Here is a 5,242-nt window from a genome sequence, read left to right on the forward strand (position 1 = left end):
TATGCTTTTATACATATCAATTACTTTACTTTTAAATTTTATAATTTAAAATTTAAATTTTTAAAAAAATTATATCCTTTTGAAATACAATTTTTCTGTGTCTCGAGATGGGGTACCAAATTAATTATCAAATAAAATAATATCACTCTCTAACACGGTTAAAAAGTATATTTCAAATTTGATATAGATCGAAAAAAAATATACAACTTAAAAAGATACCATCTAGGGAATAGTAGGAAGAACAAGTTTGAAAAAAAAAAATACACATACTAATGAGGTCCAGAGAAAATATTTTGACTTAGGAGATATTTTACGGGACAAATAATACGAGTTCTTACATGGGATAAAAGGTATGAACTCCAAAAAATCCCGTATGAAGTAGGATTATGAGAAAGATATTTGAGGAAAAGTATAATTTCGTACTTTTAGAGAGGGTCTAAATGTAATAAATTATTTTTTTAAAATTCTGTCGATATTTTATTCATACAAATTGGTAGGAGGATTTCGTTTCACCTTTTTATTTATGAATGTGAAAACGTCCCATTATATAGTTATAATTTTTGGAGTTTACGTATATTACCGACAAAATTAACGTTTTTTTTTTGTGTTATTGATATGTATCTTGACATTTAATGTGGGACAATTTCTTAAAGGTTGTATCAAGATTTAATATTCCCGTCTCTATTATAATAGAAGATTTGTTAAGATTCGTGTCTTTTTATTCAGGTCGTTTCGATTTGATCAAAACTTTATAAGTATGTATGGATTCACTGTAACCAACCAATCATTTTTAAATTTATTATTTACGTGAAATTATATAATAAGAATAAAAACCCGTCCTTTATACCCCATATACAACTTTTGTTATCCTAATATTTCTTACAACCTTAAATATTTCTTCTTTACGACCCGTCTAACTTAGTATTCGAGGGCTATACCCAAGACCTTTTCAGTAGCTTTTTACTATTTTCTATCTTGTAAATCTTCATTCAAGTATATTTGATGAATTTCAAAAAAAATATTTAAATACTAATGATGTAAACAAAATCCCAAGCTAAAAATAATGACATCAATATTGTTGATGGCAAAGATGCTATAAATAATAACAATAATGTGGGATAATTACACTTTTCTCCTGTGTGTTTGATATAATTACATGCAACTCTCCATGATTTGGAAAATTACATCTAACACATTCGAAGTTTGCTTTCGTCTAACAAATAAGTTTTTTTGTTAGACAAAATTCACCAAATTTGTTGATATTAACAAAACCCTTGAATGAAAATTGATATGTGCCATCAATTAACTTATTGCAGGTCAAATAATTTTTTTCGACTAAACTATCGATATAACCGTGAAGATTCAAATGTATTAATGCATAAATATGTATAAAGGTAATTTGATCATAAAAATATTTATTTGACTTGTAATAAATCAGTAATCAATCAGAAGTAAATATAGTTTTTTCTCATATTTTTTAATAATATCATCAAATTTGATGAATTTTGACTAATGGAGGTATTTATTTGTTAGACATAAGCAAATCTCAGAGATGTTAGATGTAATTTCCCAAATCATAGAGAGTTTACGTTTAATTACACCAAACTTAAAAAAAAAAAGTGTAATAATAATAATAATAGATCTACCAAGAAATCAAGTAAATAAATAATTAGTATAAAAGTAGACAAAAGATCTACCCAGAAAAATGACAATTAAAATAATGGACACACCAAAATATTTAAAAAAATTTGGCAACAATAATGTGAGTTATATAGTATTAATTTAATTATTAGGTGAGTGATGTTTATTTTTCTTGGAGGAGCCATACAAGCTTGTCTCATGTCTTGTCTCCCCCTTCTTCACTTGTTACATTTCTTCTTGTCTGCCCAATGACTATGATCAGTTACTTCTAGGCCTCTGTTGCCTAAGGAAAAGGGTTAAATATAATTATCACTTATAAAGTTTTCATCCTACATCAATTATCCTCTTAAAATATTAAAATTTTCGAGAATCTCCTCGACTTTTATTTTTAAGTTTGAAAAGTTATTAATACCCTTATAAAAAATTTGCTTTGTAAAAAAAATAAAAAAATATAATGTCAAAATTACAATTTATTTTATTTTAGTTTCGCTTGTTTATCGAACTGTTTTTATTTTGTAATGTTAAAGTATCTGTCGCTCATTTTTTTTAAATTTTACTTATTTGTCAAATCAAGTTAAAAATAAACTTATACATATATTAATTCAATATTTTTTTATAGTTCAACAGCTCTTTTGGTTTTATTAATTGAATATTTGTTTTAGTAAATATGTAAAGATATACGCATATATAAATTTATTTTTAATTTGATTTTATAAGCAACTGAAACTAAAATAAAAAACGTACTTATGTATATAATAATGCTGTTAAGTCATCAAGCACCAGTGGTCTAGTGGTAGAATAGTACCCTGCCACGGTACAGACCCGGGTTCGATTCCCGGCTTGGTGCAAAGTATCTCAGGTAGCTGTGATGACATCTGCGCCCACAGAGACGGTTGGGTCTGTCTCCTCGTTCCGAAATTCGGATGAAAATGCGGCGTTGCTGAGCTTTACCTGTTTACTTGTTTTTTGTTTTTTTTTTAAATTATGTATGTATTCAATTATAATCACATATATATATATATTTATATTTAAAGAAAGTTGCAATTACATATTTATGTAAAATTCTATATATACATATTTTTAAAATTTTAGCTCTCTAACTTTTTTGGTTAAATGTTGAATCAAATAATAGTACAATAACTGGAAAATGTTAAGAGGCAAATATGGATTGATCTCTTTCATTCATGAATTGATGCTAATTTTTTTTTTTTTTTTGGTTATTCCTTGTATGAATTAAGAAGGGGCATTTCGTTAAATTTATTTAATTGGATAAAATAAAAAAAATAAATTAAAGAATTGATTGAAAGTAATAAAATAAATTTAATTTTAAGTGTATATGAATAGAAAAACAGTTTATTCAGTTCATATCTTATCTATCAAAGATAATTACTCTGAAACCTTAGGATTTAATAAATAGTATAGATATAAATTGAGTGTGAAACTATGAAAAAAGAAAATATTAAAATATTAAAATATTAATAGTAGGATTTTATTCATTATATTAACATGGCATGATCTATGTCGTTTGATATTTTCATATTCAATTCATATAAAAAAAAAAATTCCCTCAATGAATACGGTGATGCAACATGAGGATAATCCAGTTCATGTTTATTATGTGTGTAGTTTGATCCCTCCTAATCAAAGGTACTTAAAACTTAATTACGATGGAGCATCTAAAGGAAACTCAAAGGATGAGGTGGAGGTGGCTCTTTCAAAAACCAGACGAGGTTTGGGTGATCCGACGAACACTTATGTTAAATGGGCTGCATTGAGTTTGGAGCTGGTAAGGGAAAGACCATATATTAAAAAATATATATTTGTTTATACATATTTGATCCGCTTCAGAATTTCAGCCTTGAGCAATAATCTTGATCGTCTGATGTTCTTCAGACGGATCTAAAACCTGAAGCACAAAAGATTAGACTAGTCGGGTTTGTCCCTGATAAGAACACTCCGACGCCCAAGTTAGATTATGTTCTAAACGGAGATAGGTAGTAATAGAATAATGGGAGTGTTTAGAATTTCATTACCTTTCTCAGTAATCATTCCTCATATTTATAAAGCGACTTCGTATACTTAAGGTAAATACACATGTTTCAGATCTCATGCTTTTCTTTTAGATCAAACGATTCTACGTTGATCAAGCCTTCAGAACGCACAGCAGATATGTCTCCTTGATCTAGGGCATAATCCCTGTCATTAAACTTTTTACCTTATGAAGAATACTTGTCATAAAATATGATCTTCCTTGAAATCCTCTTTTCACCTTTAATCAGGGGATACTCTTGCCTTAATGATAACTTTCCATTATCAATATTCTTTTAAAAATATATTGATTTGATATCACAGTTCAATATAAAATGCAATTTCATTAACTAATTCAAATAATTGTAAAACTCAAATGATTTATAATAATTAAATAGACCATAATAAAAAATGTGTTATCCCTTTAACTTATAAATTGGGCTTTCATCCCAATGAACAAAATGTACATATTCTTAGGTTCCAAATCATGAAAATTATTAATGGAATGATAAACTATAAAGCATTGACTATGGCTAATTGGTAGAAGATTCTACACTACTTTAAATTCAATAAAAATTAAATAAATGGATATGTGTATTCTAAAATTCCCATGTATTTGGGTAAGATTCAATACCCTATTTATAAATTTTTAGTAAATTAATTAACTAGATTCACTTAATATTTAAAAAAATTAAACTTTTGTTTCAGAAAATATTCAATTAATATTTTTTGTATATTGATACTCTGATCATTTTTGGCAACTTCAAATTAACTTTTAAGTAAATGTTAATTACACTTAGATCTCCTTTAAAAATACAAAATTATAATTTTCATAATGAAGTTCTAAAAAATTATACTTACACCTTCTAGAACTCACCGTATACACCCGACCCCCTTTTGTTATGGTTTGGACAACAAATGCATACGTTAGCAAAAAAATAGCTTAATTTTTTTTATTTTACCCTGCATTTAGCATTCCTATGTAACGATTTGATACTTATAAAAAAAACATAATAATATTAGATGGATCAATGTTTGAGTCAAGTACATATATATATATATATATATATATTAAGAAATTTAGGATTCGGAACATTTTCAGAACACTTTGTAAAATCAATGCTCTTGCTTTTGTTAAGAGGGTTCCGAAATATTATTTGATCCACTTAAATCTGTAGTATTGTGATTCGAGGTAGATGTGCCATTATATTACAAGAGACAATTGCAATTGAGTTGTTACCGCTGATGCAAAATAATTTTATTTTAAATATAAAAAATTCGATTATCGCATTCATCATTTTGTTAATATATAATTACTGTGTCAAAATTTTGAACACTTTTATCAATAAATGGAAGGAAAGCATCTCTACAGTGTTAGTATGTAAGCTGAAAATTCATTTATTTGGCTCATGAAGACTGAAGAATGAAGGTTGATTTGTGTGTGTTATATATTGAACAATCCAAAACATTCAGATTACCAATTGGTAGAGAGGTAGAACATATACCAACAAGCACCAGTGGTCTAGTGGTAGAATAGTACCCTGCCACGGTACAGACCCGGGTTCGATTCCCG

At 27.3% G+C, this 5,242-nt stretch overlaps 1 non-coding gene across 1 annotated transcript; it reads left to right on the forward strand.

The window, feature by feature from the left end:
* The first annotated feature begins 2,417 nt into the window (after positions 1-2,417).
* Positions 2,418-2,489, forward strand: TRNAG-GCC. The gene has a single exon. It is a non-coding gene; the product is annotated as a tRNA-Gly (tRNA).
* The last annotated feature ends 2,753 nt before the right edge of the window (positions 2,490-5,242 follow it).

Source organism: Sesamum indicum, unplaced genomic scaffold (genome assembly GCF_000512975.1).
Source record: "Sesamum indicum cultivar Zhongzhi No. 13 unplaced genomic scaffold, S_indicum_v1.0 C00669, whole genome shotgun sequence".
NCBI classification, from domain to species: Eukaryota; Viridiplantae; Streptophyta; class Magnoliopsida; order Lamiales; family Pedaliaceae; genus Sesamum; species Sesamum indicum.